The sequence below is a fragment of the Moschus berezovskii genome, chromosome 5 (assembly GCF_049115385.1).
Source record: "Moschus berezovskii isolate FMDL1 chromosome 5, NW_MosBer_1.0, whole genome shotgun sequence".
NCBI lineage: Eukaryota > Metazoa > Chordata > Mammalia > Artiodactyla > Moschidae > Moschus > Moschus berezovskii.
In genome coordinates, this window is record NC_142464.1 from 89778209 (window position 1) to 89796461 (window position 18253).

The 18253-nt window shown below is 37.0% G+C and overlaps 1 pseudogene; it reads right to left on the reverse strand.

The window, feature by feature from the left end:
* LOC129561660 (WD repeat-containing protein 5-like) overlaps positions 1-18253 on the reverse strand; it is a 44527-nt pseudogene that overhangs the window by 17620 nt on the left and 8654 nt on the right.

The following is an 18253-nucleotide window of genomic DNA, read 5'->3' on the forward strand; positions in this document are numbered from 1 at the left end:
TATATGTATGTATATGTAAATGTATTAGGGCATATAAATTTATATATTACTATACAAAGCTTCCCCAATGGCTCAGCAGATAAAGAATCTGCCTGCAATGCAGGAGACACAGGTTTGATCCCTGGGTCAGAAAGATCTTCTAGAGAAGTAAGTGGCAACCCACTCCAGTATTCTTGCTTGGGAAATCCCATGGACAGAAAAGTCTGGTGGGCTGCAGTACACAGGGTTACAAGAGTCGGACACAACTTAGTGACTAAACCACCATAATCAGACTTAAATCAAAGAAAGTGGAGAAAACCATTAGACCATTCAGGTATGAACTAAATCAAATCCCTTATGACTATACAGTGGAAGTGAGAAATAGATATAAGGGACTAGATCTGACAGACAGAGTACGTGATGAACTATGGACAGAGGTTCGTGACACTGTACAGGAGACAGGAATCAAGAACACCCCCAAGAAAAAGAAATGCAAGAAAAGCAAAATGGCTGTCTGGAGAGGCCTTACAAACAGCTGTGAAAAGAAAAGTGAAAAGCAAACAAGAAAAGGAAAGATAAACCCGTCTGAATGCAGAGTTTCAAAGAATAGAAAGGAGAGATAAGAAAGCCTTCCTCAGCAATTAGTGCAAAGAAACAGAGGAAGACAATGGAATGGGAAAGACTAGAGATCACTTCAAGAAAATTAGAGATACCAAGAGAACATTTCATGGAAAGATGGGCTCAATAAAGGACAGAAATGGTATGGACCTAACAGAAAGAGAAGATATTAAGAAGAGGTGGCAAGAATACACAGAAGAACTGTACAAAAAAGATCTTTACGACCCAGACAATCATGATGGTGTGATCACTCACACTCACCTAGAGCCAGATATCCTGGAATGTGAAGTCAAGTGGGCCTTAGGAAGCATCACTACGAACAAAGCTTGTGGAGATGATGGAATTCCAGTGGAGTTATTTCAAATCCTAAAAGATGATGCTGTGAAAGTGCTGCACTCATATGCCAGCAAATTTGAAAAACTCAGCAGTGGCCACAGGACTGGAAAAGGTCAGTTTTCATTCCAAACCCAAAGAAAGGCAATGCCAAAGAATGCACAATTGCACTCATCTCACACACTAGTAAAGCAATGCTCAATATTCTCCAAGCCAGGCTTCAGAAATACGTAAACCATGAACTTCCAGATGTTCAAGCTGGATTTACAACAGGGAGAGGAATCAGAGATCAAATTGCCAACATCTGCTGGATCATCAAAAAAGCAAGAGAGTTTCAGAAAAACACCTATTCCTGCTTTATTGACTATGCCAAAGCCTTTGACTGTGTGGATCACAATAAACTGTGGAAAATTCTGAAAGAGATGGGAATCCCAGACCACCTGACCTGCTTCTTGAGAAATCTGTGTGCAGGTCAGGGAGCAACAGTTAGAACTGGACATAGAACAACAGACTGTTTCCAAATAGGAAAAGGAGTACATCAAGGCTGTATATTGTCATCCTACTTATTTAACTTATATGCAGAGTACATCATGAGAAACACTGGACTGGAGGAAGCACAAGCTGGAATCAAGATTGCCGGGAGAAATATCTATAACCTCAGATATGCAGATGACACCACCTTTATGGCAGAAAGTGAAGAAGAACTAAAGAGCCGTTTGATGAAAGTGAAAGAGGAGAGTGAAAATGTTCACTTAAAGCTCAACATCCAGAGAACTGAGATCATGGTATCCAGTCCCATCACGTCATGGCAAATAAACAGGGAAATAGCGGAATCAGTGGCTGACTTTATTTTTCTGGGCTCCAAAATCACTGCAGGTGGTGATTGCAGCCATGAAATTAAAAGATGCTTCCTCCTTGGAAGGAAAGCTATGACAAACCTAGACCACATATTAAAAAACAGAGACATTACTTTGCCAGCAAAGGTCCATTCTAGTCAAGGCTATGGTTTTTCCCGTGGTCATGTATGGATGTGAAAGTTGGACTGTGAAGAAAGCTGAGCGCTGAAGAATTGATGCTTTTGAACTGTGGTGTTGGAGAAGACTCTTGAGAGTCCCTTGGACTGCAAGGAGATCCAACCAGTCCATCCTAAAGGAGATCAATCCTGGGTGTTCATTGGAAGGACTGATGTTGAAGCTGAAACTCCAGTACTTTGGCCACCTGATGTGAAGAGCTGACTCATTTGAAAAGACCATGATGCTGGGAATGATTGAGGGTGGAAGGAGAAGGGGAAGACAGAGGATGAGGTGGTTGGGTGGCATCAGTGACTCAATGGACATGGATTTGGGTAGACTCTGACAGTTGGTGATGGACAGGGAGGTCTAGCATGCTGCAGTTCATGGGGTAGCAAAGGCGTGCTGCAGTTCATGAGCGACTGAACTGAACTGAAACCACCATACACACATAAATACCCATCTTTAAAATATTAGTACCGTGAGAATATCTTATGATTTTTGAATATGTAAAAATAATTATCTCTATTATGTATTTTGCTGATATTTGATTGAAAATTTTAATACCATTCCTATATGGAACGTACAGGTTCGATTTCTAATGTTACTTCTACTGTGATACAGAATCTCACATTGAGATGTGAGAAACTCACTGATATTGATAAGGAAAAGAAGTTTCTCTTCCTCTGATTTTTCCTTTTGATATTCTAGGGACCGGCATTTCCTCAGGATCAAGTCAGCAACAGCATCCTAATCTTGCCTGGGGAAGGTTTCAGTGACTAGGAAAGGAGAAAAGAACCGAGTCAGGGAAGCCAAGTTTTCAAATGAGGACAAAAAGGGCCTGAACAGTGAGTGAAAGGAGTATGGAGTTAAGAAACTATGGGATTCAAGTCTTCCTCCAAGTTCTCTTTGACCTGCTTTCCACCAGCATTTTGAGCCGTATTTCTCTCCTCACAGAAGCTTCACTTCATTAATTATACCCTTGTTCTCAGTTTTCTCCCACCTTTTCTGTGTCAACCTGCACTACAACATTAGTTCTATTATTGCTTTAGTCATTTGGGTTGCTTTAACAAAATAGACTGGGTGGCTTATGTCCAACAAACATTCACTTCCCTTGGTTCTAGAGGCTAGAAAGTCCAAGTTCAAAGGCACCAGCAAATTTGGCATCCAGTGGGATTCTATTTTCCTACGTGTCCAAGGTAGAAGATGCAAGGGAGCTCTCTGTAGTCTCTCTCTCTCTTTTTTTAAATTTAACTTTTTAATTTTGTATTGGAGTATAGTTGATTCCTGGCTACCCTAACCCTTACAGTTGATTAATGATGCTATTTTAGTTTTAGGTTTACAACAAAGTGATTCAGTTATGCATATACATATATCTATTCTTTTTCAAATTATTTTTCCAGTTAGGTTGTTACATAATATTGAGCAGTTTTCTGTGCTATACAATAGGTCCTTGTTGGTTTTTATAAAAGCATTAATCCCATTCCTCAGGGCTCATAATCTAATCACCTCTCAAAGAACCAGCTTCCAAACACATTAGGCATTAAGATATAACATGTATTTTCAGAGAGCACATTTAGTCTATAGCAGTTATTCAACTGTGAGTCCTTCTCTGTGGGGGCTTCTCTGGTGGCTCAGATGGCAAAGAATCTGCCTGCAATGCAGGAAATCTGGGTTCGATCCCTGGGATGGGGAGATACCCTGGAGAAGGGAAGGGCTACACACTCCAGTACACTTGCCTGGAGAATTCCACGGACAGAGGAGCCTGACTCTTCTTACTCCAACATCCGAGTAAATAATGGTGTAAATTTTTCATGATTCAGCACTTGGACTCTTTCTCTTCTTAATGTATTCAGCTTTGAAAAATCTGCATCTCTACATGCTTGTACACTGCCTAAACTGTATCTGTTGCTCAAATCTTTCTTCTATAAACTTTTCTCTTCCGTCCGTCCATTCCGTCGCTCAGTTGTGTCCGACTCTTTGCGACCCCGTGGACTGTAGCCTACCAGGCTTCTCCGTCCATGGGATTCTCCAGGCAAGAATACTGGAGTGGGTTACCGTTTCCTTCTCCAGGGGATCTTCCCGACCCAGGGATCGAACCCGGGTCTCCCGCATTGGAGGCAGACGCTTTAACCTCTGAGCCACCAGGGAAGCCCAAACTTTTCTCTTCGGTTTTCCCAATGCTGTATGACAGTCCTCTCAAGACTTGGAAACATAATGAAAGTTAATTTTATTAAACTTCTAAAAATGCCATTTTATTGTTTTCTCATTTTTGATTGGCTTTACTGTTTACCTACTTAACCATGCTAGAGGAACCCTCTAGACTTTCTTATGGCCTTAACTGCTCAAAAGTCTAACCAGTTACCAAACCAGATAGTTTAAAATTTTTGTTCTTATTTATTTATTTTTGGCTGCACTGTGTCTTCACTGTTTTGGGAGAACTTTCGCAAGTTGCGGTGAGCCGGGGCTACTCTTCATTGTGGTGTTCAGGCTTCTCACTCTAGTGGCTTGTAGTTCTCTTGTTGCAAGCCTGTGCTTTAGGCAAGTGGGTTTCAGTAGTTGCAGCAACTTGGCTCAGCTGATCCATGGCATGTGGAATCTTCCCAGACCAAGGATCAAACTCATGTCTCTTGCATTTGCAGTGGATTCTTATCCACTGCACCACCAGGAAGTCCCAAACAAGACAGTTTTAAGATCAATGCCTTCCTCTCAATTTGCCTTTCCATTACCTAAGTTTAGTACATAATTTTTTTTTCCTTTGGAATTCTCTTTTCCAATTTTGTCCTTTTGAGCCCTTCTGGTATGCTCTTTTCCTGTATCCCCAATGGGTATTTAGCTATTTATTTTCAGCAAAGACTCATCTCATAAGGAATACCTAGGCTGATCATTCTATCTACCTTAGGCAGGTTCTCCTAAGGAAGTGGAGAGATGACTCCTCAGTCCTTTGTTTTATTGCTTTATATCCCTTAATTGGACTAGCAAATTTTATGTTTTTTGATTGACTGATGTCATTCAAATATATGTTTTGTGAAAACATGAGAAAAGTGGAAAATAAAGTATTTGAATTTTATATTGAATGTCATAGGATGCTACTGAATGAGCCTAAATATGAGAATAACATCTTTTAATCTGAATTTTGAAATATTCCAATTTTCATAAGGGTTAGTATGTCCTGAAATGTCAGAGGGAACATTCAGGGAGATCACTTAGGGAGATAATTCTTGAAATCGGTATCAAAAATGCAGATATGATAGAGCAGTGGATACTGAACTTATTTGCATCTCAGAAATGATAAAGAAAAGAAAAAAATAACTTTCAGTCTGATATTTGAATGCAGTAAGTCTCTTTAAAAAAATGATAAAATAAAGATATTTTTACTATAAAGCGGTGAATAAAATTAATCAATGGCAGTTTACACTATCAAAAATGTTAATGAAAAGTTTTTAAGCTGAAGGAAATTTAAGAATATAAACAGACACTTGGAACTATACAAAGGAAAATAAATCACTGTAAGTGGGAAAGATGTGATTAAATATAAATTTCATTTTAAATATTTCTTTAAAAGGAAATTGACTAGAGGAAAAATGATAGCAAATAATATAAAATATGAAGAAGTGGATGACAATTAAAAACAAAGAAGAATAGCATAAATGGAAAAGTATTTGTTTTTAATTCTCATATTATAGTTGAAGAGGTATAATAATATCAAGTCAAGGTAGACTGTGACAAATTCAGGATAAAATTCTAATACATGATGTGATCAATAAACATATATGTACAAATAAAGTGAATATAAATATCTAAAAAATTAAATACATTTAATGTAAAAGAAGAAAAATGGAATATTAGATAATACATGACTGATTCAAAGGGAAAAAAGGAACAAAAACAGATGGAATAAAAAAAATATATAACAAAATGCTAGGCAAACATTATTGCCTTATTATAATAAGGATAAATAGAGCAAAAATCTCCAATTAAAATCAGACTGATGAGTTAGATTTTTTATAAAAAAATAAGGTTATAGAATTTTATGTAGAAAAAGCAGTTTATGAGTCTAATAATGGTTCCATCAAAAAGCACATACAGATTTCTATATTATGATGCTAGAAACTCAAATCTTTTTAAGGAGAGAAGTAAAGGAATTTTTCCTCTCTTGCTTTCTCCTCCCTGACAGAATAGCAGTAGAAAACTCTGAAAGTTCAAGTCACTGTTTTCCCATCTTGCTTCTCTTGCATAGGAGTTATTTCAACAGTAGGACTCTACTCTAGGACTAAGACCAATATCTGTTTTGTTAAGCTAGTGTCCTGTGTGACATTAGAGATCCAGGTTCAATATAAAGACCCAGATAGATTAAAAGTGAAAAGATGAAAAATTGCTCTATGCAAACACTAATCAAGAGAAACCTTGAGTAGCTGTATTAACAATAAACAAAAATAGCTGTTGAGGAAATGGGAGGATACAATAATAGAGGATGTTCCAATTAGTCAAAAATTTATTAGAACCAAAGAATAGGATTTTAATAACTGTCAATTCCCAAGGAAGTGGTGCATTCAAGGGTTGCAGCATTTAGCTAGGAACCTGGTGGCTCAGAGGTTAAAGCGTCTGCCCGCAATGCCGGGGACCTGGATTCGATCCCAGGGTCGGGAAGATCTCCTGGAGAAGGAAATGGCAACCCACTCCAGTATCCTTGCCTGGAGAATCCCATGGATGGAGGACCCTGGTGGGCTACAGTCCATGGGGTTGCAAAGAGTCGGACACGACTGAGCGACTTCACTTCACATTCAGTGCTCAGGCAGAAACAGAATGTGAATTTTTTGGTAACACATGTTCTGGTTATAATACTGTTTTATATTTGTAAGTTGTAGTATAAAATGCCAGTACAATTTCAAAAGGACATGTCTTGCAGTAGTAGTGGCACCCTTATACAAGTTGGTATTGATTTTCAGTGCCTAGTAGAGTGTTCTGGTAGCATTTGTTGTCTCTAAAATCCTTTGCAGCGAATTATTAACTTTGAGTTTGAGTGTCTAAATTTTCTATTTATGCTTTATATGTTATTGTTGCTAGCATATCTTATTTTATCTGTAATTGAAGATTTTACTCCCTAAAGATATAAATTCAAATGAAGAGCTACAGGTAAAAAACGTTAGTAATATGATCTAGATGATTCAACAATTCTATGTCTCTGTTTCCTATTTCTCTGGTAAGACCTGAGCAGTAACACTAAATTGATGCTCTAAATTTTAGAGCTTATTTTTAATCACTTAAATTGCCTATGTTAGAAACAGAATTTTGCTATTTTCTCTAGCTTTTTAGCACTGCTGCACTGATTGTATACAAAAATGCAAGCCCAACATCTTTATTGATATATGTTCAGTTCAGTTCAGTTCAGTCCCTCAGTCGTGTCCGACTCTCCGCAACCCCATGAATCACAGCACACCAGGCCTCCCTGTCCATCACCAACTCCCGGAGTTCACTCAAACTCATGTCCATCGAGTCAGTGATGCCATCCAGCCATCTCACTCTCTGTCGTCCCCTTCTCCTCCCGCCCCCAATCTTTCCCACCATCAGAGTCTTTTCCAGTGAGTCAAGTCTTCGCATGAGGTGGCCAAAGTATTGGAGTTTCAGCTTTAGCATCAGTCCCTCCAATGAACACCCAGGATTGATCTCCTTTAGAATGAACTGGTTGGATCTCTTTGAAGTCCAAGGGACTCTCAAGATTGTCTTCTCCAACACCACAGCTCAAAAGCATCAATTCTTCGGCGATCAGCTTTCTTCACAGTCCAACTCTCACATCCATACATGACCACTGGAAAGTAATTAGTACTAAAATCACAGTATAGAAAATCTTTCAAAAGTCAGGGTGTATTAGGTATAAATAACTGCTTTTATGTATTGCTATTTTCAGTAATTAGCTTCATGACCACTGTGGTATTTTCCCACAGTAAACCAAATTAAAAGGTGACAAAAGAATTACCTGTTTTGAAAGAGATTTAAGTAATTACAGAACCTGTAAATAATTTTCAAGAATATTACAGTAGTGATGGTAATAAATTATATTACAAATCCATGTCTAAAATGTTTAAGTAATAATAATAATGGCCATTTTTTTCCTTCAGTTTTTGATAAAGAACCATGGCATGTCCAACATATATCCCCTCAAGTGATTTAGAAAGCAATAATGTACAGCAATAATTAAAACACAGTAAAGTACAGCCTTCCAAACAAACAACTGCCAGTCTTTTATTGGGGAGTTTGTAAAGAGTATAAAGGTCTCTGGATCATTACCACAAATGCCAATCCAGGTTGAATCAACATGTAAATGAGATTGTGAATCTCTGTAGGATATTCAGTACATCGATGTCCATCACAGGCTTAAATATTGGAGAGTTGTAAATAGAAACTGATGAGCCTCACATATTACTGGAAGTAATTTCAAGTCCTTCACAAAAATAAGATAAAATTTTATTCGAAGAAGGTAGCAAGCAGTGGAGCATAGTTTAAACTCATTGGCCTGCTCAATCATAGGAAAGTAATAGGTTCTGTAGTTTACTGTAAGAAGTATTTTTGCCTAATTCAAATGTTTTCAGATAGCTTCAAAGGCTCTAATGAAAGTAAAATTCCATCTTGTATAAATTATCCCTTCCATGTATTTTTCTGATCCCTCAGTATAATTTTAGAGGTCAAATCACCAACTTGGGAGGTTTCCACAGAGTGAGAAATGTATCCAATGGTTAGAGAAGTGTCCATTTACTTGAAGTTATTTGCATAGGTAAATGGGATTCCTTGGAGATTGTTTAATTTAGAGAAAATAAACCAGTAGGAACCTGAGGAATAGTGATTAGGTTAGGTTGAGTCTATCAAAAAAGCTATTTGATTGTGTGGCTATCTTTCAAATAGTCTGTTAATGATAGTGGGTATTAGAAAAATATGTAAAAGACAAGAATGTTTACTTTATAAGTTAAAGCATTTTATGATCAGTTAACCTACAGTTAAAAATGACAGAATTCAGTTTGAGCTGTTGTTAACTGAAAAGGGACTTATTTGAAATATAATGAAAATAAGTGATATGATATACAGAATCAAAAACATCCATCTGTAATCTACATGTACAAAGTGGATTTTTCCTACCTTAATTAGCACGTAAATTTTATTTAGCACTAATCATATGTAGTGATACCTTTTTTTTTTTTAATGTGTTTGTCTATTTGGTGTTTCAAGGCGAAACTCTAGTCTTTTCATGTTAGTTTTTGTATTACCAATTACAAATTAACCAGTTTTGTACATATCTGTGTGATATAAAAGAAGAAACTGTCTTTAAATTTATGTATTAACTTCTTGCCAGGAGCTCTGCATTGTAAGATATTTCAGTGAGTCAGAAATCTACACTCATCATTGTTTATTTTCTAATGAAAAAGAAAGTGAAATAAATTTTAGCTAATGGAACATAAGAACCTACATAGAGAAAAGAAAGATGCATTGTAATAATTTTGCACTTAGGCATAATGTTGATAATCACTCTTAGATACTGATGTAATTTGGTAAACTCTTATAGAAGAAACTATATATTAATAGTATTTTGTTTTCTCAGTTTCTCCAGTGGTAGTAGCAGCTTAAGTCTTACATTCTCTCTTGTTCTAAATCTCTTAGTTAAAATAGCCAACAATCGATTTGGCTTTGCTTTGCACTCTAAAGTGATTTGATTCAATACTGGATTTATAGTAATCTGCCCTGGAAACATGTTTTTCACTCTGATTTGATTCCTCTAGATATTCTTCTGGAAAAAAAATAATTTTCTTTATGAGACAAATGTATTTTAGATCTAGTTTATTTTCTTAATTTTTGTTTAATAAATTTAAATGTATTAATTTAAATATTTATTTAAATGATTTTAAATCATTTATTTAAATTTATTAATTTTAAAAGTTTAACAAATTGTTGAGTTAATAAATTTTCTAGTTTATTTTCTTAATTCTCTTAATATATAATGAGAATATTATATAAAAATACAGTCTAAATGTAAGATGCAAAAGGCAGATGTAGGCAAGGGTACAATGCTAGATTATCATTTCTTAATAACTATGACTTGAAATTTTTAAAAATTATCTGCAAATAAAACAAATTTCCAATACTGATTAGCAAGGAGTCACACTCTTTAGGGTACCTAAAATTCTCACACTATCCATCAATACATCACCACTTATCAAAACTCTTCATTGAAGCCAACCATTCATGAATTTATAAGGCCACTAAAAAAAAGAAGAAACAATTATTTAATTCTCTTTTTCAGGTTTACTCTTCAAAATTGCGATTATCCAAAAAGAAGTCTTATCTAATGTATATTAATTTAGGCTAATTTATGTCTTTATATATACAAATAAGTTAAATTATGTAAACTAAGGTAAATAGCTAAAAGTGATTTCATGTGAAATTCATATAGAAATTACTTAAACCCCTTTTAATTAAGCATACTTTTGGTTGCAAAGTACTATTCAATTGCAACTTGTAATACATCATCAAAAGTAATTTGTCGATCTCTAGAGTCAGTCTGCTTTTGGCAATTTGGCAAAAGCCTTTTCCAAGAAATAGCAGAAACCCTGAGGACTCACAAGATGGCAGTAGTGTAACATTAATGTTATAACAATGTCTGTTATTCACAAAAGAAAACAAACAAAACTTTGGGTCTCTAAAGAGAAAAAATACCTTAAAAAATCAACCATGGGAATCAGGTCTGAATAAAAAGTGATCAGAAAAGTAGATGAATTTGACATAAATGTAATATATTAAGCTTCAGGCAGCTTAAATGTGATGATTCTTTCTCCTACCAATTTATTTGTTGCTGATTTTTTTTAATTTTTGTCTTGAGGATATAATATAAAAAAAGGCTGCTCCTTATCTTTTCTTCTTTCTTATAAGCTGGTGGAAGAGAAGAATTTCCTGACCCTGTGTTTCATGATTTAGCTTTACGATACCGGCAGCCACAGTGTAACTCTCTGTGAAACAAAAACGTAAAAACATTCTCTGTTTTCAAAGTTTGATAGAATATAGAATAAGTGAAACCATACAGCACAGTTGTTGGTGAGAGACCCATGGTGAAAGAGTGGCATCCTCACTTTAGGTGTGCCACTGTGGCTTCAGTTCTCTAGGCTTTAGTCTCCACATCTGTGATATGGAGGTAACAGGACTGAACTTTAAGAACAGTCTTGAGAAACAACTGACATTCAGCTATTATTATTGTCTTAACATAGCCATGACTCTCAATGCTAGCTTCCAGAACACAGTCAAATTGATATATTTTCTATCAGCTTCAAGTCTTTTCAGCAAAGATGGTTGTATTTCTCTACCCTTTTGTGGCAAAATTTACTGCATTGTTTCCCTGGAACAATCCCACTGTTTGTGTGATTACCATTTTTCCAATTTATTCTTGTATTCTATCTGAGTTATTGGTCTAGTCATGTATTGATAGATTCCAGTGTGTTGTTACAGAGCCTTCTCAGATTGCCTCAATCAGTTCTTTACTGTTTATCTGCACTTTTCATTCCTGTTGACTGTTTTTTACTCCAGGTAACATTGCTGAATTCCTTTCTCCTTTTCTATTATATTCAGTCAATCCTAAAGTTTTTGAGAAAAAAAAAAAAAAGCCTCCACTTTGTTGTCTGTTTTATTAACAAATTGTCTTAATTCACATATATGTCCAATGGTTGCTAAATATTAAGGAAAGAATTTTGTGTGCTCTTGTTCTGTTAGACATACTCATGTAAAATATCTAAGGTTCTTGCATAATGTTGGGCTTAGAAGTATAATTTTCTATTAGGTTGCTGGATAAAATCACAAATATCACTAATGAAATATAACATATACAAAGTCACATATGTAAAAATAATTCATCTTGAGGAATTGCCATAAAATAAACATACCTGTATTGTATAACTTCTGTGAATATCAAGAAATAAAAAAGTAGCTCACAAGCATGTTTCATGCTTTATCCATTTATACCCTCATGAATGCTCACTCAGTTGTATCTGTCTCTTTACAATGTCTTGGACTGTAGCCTGCCAGGCTCCTCGGTCCGTGGGATTTTCCAGGTAAGTGTACTGGAGTAGGTTGCCATTCCCTCCTCTAAGATTATACCCTCACTCTCTAAAAGTAGCAACAACTGATTTCTAAAGTGATAGACTTGTTCTCACTCGTTTTGAACTTCAAATGCATACAATTGCTTAAGTTTTTATATCTGGCTCTTTTTAGTAAACATTATGTTAACATTAGTGATTTGTCAAGTTTTTTGTATAGTTATAGTCCATTCCATCCCATTGGTGCTTAACAGTGTTGTAAACGAAGAGACTAATATATATATGTGTGTGTGTGTGTATGTGTACACACAGAAATTTACATTGCTTCAAATTTGGAGCTATATGAATAATCTTGCTATAAACAATCTTTTACTTTTGAGAATTTCTTGTGTTCACCTAAGAGTGAAATTGTTATGTCCATAGTATATCATATATATTTAATTTTGTTAGGAACTATGAGAGTCTTCCACTGTTGTAGTATCAACTTATGTTCTAATAAGTAGTCTCTGAGAAGGCAAATTGCCCAATAGATTGCCCATATTTTTAATTTTAGACATCCCAGTGAATATATAGTCTCATCTCAGTATGAGTTTTTTTAGAACTTTTTTACATAAAACATTTCAAACATTTAGAAAATTGGGGAAAGCTACAGTTAACACACATATGGTCACCTCAAATGTTTTACAATTAGTATTTTACAGTATTTACTTCAAGTCATACTTATCCACCATTTAGTCCCTACAGCCATCAATCAACCAATCTTAAATTTTTATTGTGATTCAAGAAAAGTTACAGACCTTGACATACAACTTCTAAATATTTTGGCATGCCTATCCAAAAGAAGTTTGTTATTTAAGTTTTTTTGAGAAAGAGAATATAAAAGTAACTAAAATTTATGAATCTTGTTTATCAATAGTTGAGTTTTGACCAACGCAAGAACTGTTAAGTCAAAATCCTATAAAGATATAGAAGAGCACAGTCACTGCCAAACGTTTCCTCATTGTGTGCTTAGTCGCTCAGCTATTTCCAACTCTTTGAAACTTCATGGACTGTATCCTGCCAGACTCCTCTGTCCGTGGGGATTCTCCAGGCAAGAACACTATAGTAGGTTCCCATGGCCCTTCCAGGGGATCTTCCCAACCCAGGGTCAAACTCAGGTCCCGCATTGCAGGCATAGATTCTTTAATGTCTGAGCCACCAGGGAAGCCCATGAATACTGGAGTGGGTACCCTATCCCTTTCTCCAGGGGATCTTGCCAACCCAGAAATCAAACCAGGTCTCCTACATTGCAGGGGGATTCTTCACCAGCTGAGCTGCCAGGGAAGCCCCCAATAATTCCAAGTCCTGCATCTCCCACAAGAGGTTATCTATTTGCCTGTGCTAGAATTTCAAGTAAACGGAAAAATCTGCACTTATCTTTACAACTTGATGAGTTTGCAGATTCATATAAAATACACTAAATATACACTCTAAGAACATCTCCATCATCAAATCTATAAATATTTTTGTCACCTCTTATAGTTGTTTGCCATACACTTTATTATTATTGTTACATGTGTATGGTAAGCACTTAACATACTAATATCCACCTTCTTAGAAAACTTTAAGTATACAACACAGTTTTGTTCACTATAAGCACTGTGCTGTATAGATTTCTGGGACTTGTTTACCTTCTATAACTGAAGCTCTGTACACTTTAAACAAATGATAATATAGCCTATTGAAAATCGGCAGTTATTTTACTATTACTTTTCTGTACCATACTGGATGGAGCACTGAACATGTTATGGGCAAGTCGTATTTATCTTGGTAGTAAACCATTTCTGTTGTATATTTTTCCATATGCTTATGGTTTCTAAAAGTAATAGCTTAATTAGGAATAGATTGTAATCAGTTCAGTTCAGTTCAGTTCATTTGCTCAGTCGTGTCCGACTCTCCGCGACCCCATGAATCACAGCATGCCAGGCTTCCCTGTCCATAACCAACTCCTGGAGTTCACTCAAACTCATGTCCACAGAGTCGATGATGCCATCCAGCCATCTCATTCTCTGTCGTCCCCGTCTCCTCCCACCCCCAATCCCTCCTAGCATCAGACTCTTTTCCAGTGAGTCAACTTGACGCATGAGGTGGCCAAAGTACTGGAGTTTCAGCTTTAGCATCAGTCCCTCCAATGAACACCCAGGATTGATCTCCTTTAGAATGGACTGGTTAGATCTCCTTGCAGTCCAAGGGACTCTCAAGAGTCTTCTCCAGCACCACAGTTCAAAAGCATCAATCCTTAGGCGATCAGCTTTCTTCACAGTCCAACTCTCACATCCATACATAGATGTATACTAATTGTCCTGATAAATAAAATATTTTCTACTTGAACTATAATTTTGTTTTCCTACCATGGTATGTATTTATGCCATATCAATTTTTGAAAAATATAATGCTATAAAAGAAATACTCTAGTTCATAATTTTACTAAAAACAGATAGTTTTGGCCTTGCCCTCAAGTTACAAAAATGACTCGTAGAATAGTGGAAAATGGCCTATTAGAACAATTTGTAACTAAAAAGCATATTTTCTAAATCAAATTGATTTCATCTCAAATTATTAAAATAGGTATGCTTATATGCTTAGAAATTTATTTATTCATTTTTAAACTTGATAACTGAGTTTAAAAATGCCAAATTTTTAAGCTGTACCAAATGTCTAATTTCATGCTTTATAACTAATCACAAGACACCTGTATGATATAAAATATCTATAATTATTGCCACATTCTTTCCAAAATCTAAATTACATAAGACTGAATCCAATTCAACCAGAGACACTGCACTCACACTGATTGGAAGGCAGCATGATAGTGAAGCAACAGTTCTGAAATTAAAGTACACTCTATTTTTATTGCAAAACCAGTTCTCAAAATTTCTCTGTATATATTTAATAAACATTACTTAAACTCGTTGATCCTCCATCTTTCTGTTACATGAAAGACCTAAGTACATACTCTCTCAGTTCAGTTCAGTATAGTTCAGTCGCTCAGTCGTGTCCGACTCTCCGCGACCCCATGAATCACAGCACGCCAGGCCTCCCTATCCATCACCAACTCCCTGAGTTCACTCAAACTCATGTCCACAGAGTCGGTGATACCATCCAGCCATCTCATTCTCCGTCGTCCCCTTCTCCTCCCGCCCCCAAACTTTCCCAGCATCAGAGTCTTTTCCAGTGAGTCAACTCGTCGCATGAGGTGGCCAAAGTATTGCAGTTTCAGCTCTAGCATCAGTCCTTCCAATGAACACCCAGGATCGATCTCCCTTAGAATGGACTGGTTGGATCTCCTTGCGGTACAAGGGACTCTCAAGAGTCTTCTCCAGCACCACAGTTCAAAAGCATCAATTCTTCAGTGATCAGCTTTCTTCACAGTCCATCTCTCACATCCATACATGACCACGGGAAAGACCATAGCCTTGACTAGACGGACCTTTGTTGGCAAAGTAATGTCTCTGCTTTTTAATATATTATCAAGGTTGGTCATAACTTTCCTTCCAAGGAGTAAACGTCTTTTAATTTCATGGCTGCAATCAGCATCTGCAGTGATTTTGGAACCCCAAAAAATAAAGTCTGACACGGTTTCCACTGTTTTTCCATCTATTTCCCATGAAGTGATGGGACCAGATGCCATGATCTTTGTTTTCTGAATGTTGAACTTCAAGCCAAACTTTTCACTATCCTCTTTCACTTTCATCAAGAGGCTTTTGAGTTCCTCTTCACTTTCTACCATAAGGGTAGTGTCATCTGCATATCTGAGATTATTGATATTTCTCCCAGCAATCTTGATTCCAGCTTGTGCTTCTTCCAGCCCAGCGTTCCTCATGATGTACTCTGCATATAAGTTAAATAAGCAAGGTGACAATATACAGCCTTGACGCACTCCTTTTCCTATTTGGAACCAGTCGGTTGTTCCATGTACAGTTCTGACTGTTGCTTCCTGACCTGCATACAGGTTTCTCAAGAGGCAGGTCAGGTGGTCTGGGATTCCCATCTCTTTCAGAATGTTCCACAGTTTATTGTGATCGACACAATCAAAGGCTTTGGCATAGTCAATGAAGCAGAAATATATGTTCTTCTGAAACTCTCTTGCTTTCTCCATGATCCAGCGGATGTTGGCAATTTGATCTCTGGTGCCTCTGCCTTTTCTAAAACGTGCTTGAACATCTGGGAGTTCACGGTTCACATATTGCTGAAGCCTGGCTTGGAGAATTTTGAGCATGACTTTACTAGCGTGTGAGATGAGTGCAATTGTGCAGTAGTTTGAGCATTCTTTGGCATTGCCTTTCTTTGGGATTAGAATGAAGACTGACATTTTCCAGTCCTGTGGCCACTGCTGAGTTTTCCAAATTTGCTGGCATATTGAGTGCAGCACTTTCACAACATCATCTTTCAAGATTTGAAATAGCTCAACTGGAATTCCATCACCACCACTAGCTTTGTTCGTAGTGATGCTTTCTAAGGCCCACTTGACCTCACATTCCAAGATGTCTGGCTCCAGTCACTTAAAAAGTCTAAGTCTTTATGACTTCAGTTCAGTTCAGTTCAGTCTCTCAGTCATGTCCGACTCTTTGCGACCCCATGAATCACAGAATGCCACGCCTCCCTGTCCATCACAAACTCCCGGAGTTCACTCAAACTCATGTCCACAGAGTCAGTGATGCCATCCAGCCATCTCTTTCTCTGTCGTCCCCTTCTCCTCCTGTCCCCAATCCCTCCCAGCATCAGAGTCTTTTCCAGTGAGTCAACTCTTCGCATGAGGTGGCCAAAGTATTGGAATTTCAGCTTCAGCATCACTCCTTCCAATGAACACTCAGGACTGATCTCCTTTAGGATGGACTGGTTGGATCTCCTTGCAGTACAAGGGACTCAAGAGTCTTCTCCAGCACCACAGTTCAAAAGCATCAATTCTTCGACTATCAGCCTTCTTCACAGTCCAACTCTCACATCCATTCATGAGCACTGGAAAAATCATAACTTTGACTAGAAGGACCTTTGTTGGCAAACTAATGTCTCTGCTTTTTAATATACTATCTAGGTTGGTCATAACTTTTCTTCCAAGGAGTAAGCGTCTTTTAATTTCTTGGCTGCAATCAGCATCCACAGTGATTTTGGAGCCCAGAAAATTAAAGTCTGACACTGTTTCCACTGTTACCCCATCTATTTCCCATGAAGTGATGGAACCAGATGCCATGATCTTCATTTTCTGAATGTTGAGCTTCAAGCCAACCTTTTCACTCTCCTCTTTCACTTTCATCAATAGGCCTTTGAGTTCCTCTTCACTTTCTGCCATAAGGGTGGTGTCATCTGCATATCTGAGGTTATTGATATTTCTCCCAGCAGTCTTTATGACTTAGTATTCTATAATTTCTATATGAGTTTTTTCATATCTAATTTTTAGAGCTCCAAAATGAATTTTTTTATACTGTATACTAAAACAGTAAGAGCATCCAAACATTGTTTATGCCTATGTAAAATATTTAAGCTCAAACTTGAATAGCTGATTAATGTCTAAAACAAAAATCATTTCCCCCAGTTAACTGAAATCCTGTTATCAATGACCCTGTCTATAATTTGCATCATCATTATCACAGACACTTTATCATCTGCCATATAAAACCTTAGAGATCATCTTAAGCTTATTTCTTTTTTTTTGAGTTACCCAAAGTCCTGTTGATTCTTCATTCCATATCAGTAGGTATTCTTTCCATGCCAATTTTTTCTGATAACTCCCGTATCTGCTCACCTTCCAAATATCATATTTTATTGAATCGATCGCCTCTCCAAACCCACCCCGTGAAAGCTGCCCAGCTAAATATCACTTTGTAATTTTAATTCTTTTCATAAAATCCCAAATCTCACATTTTTATTGTTCCTTCTTCAGCTTTGACTTTTCAGTTATTGTATAAAAGTGAAAGTGAAGTCGCTCAGTCGTGTCCGACCCTTTGCCACCCTGTGGACTGTGTCCATGGGATTTTCCAGGCAAGAGTACTGGAGTGGGTTGCCATTTCCTTCTCCAAGGGATCTTCCCGACCCAGGGATCGAACCTGAGTCTCCTGCATTGTAGGCAGATGCTTTACCATCTGAACCACCAGGGAAGTCTCAAAAAACAAAATCATGCTCCTGTTCAGTTGTGTCCAATTCTTTGCGACCCCATGAACTGCAGCCCAACAGGCTCCTCTGTCCATGGGATTTCCCAGGAAAGAA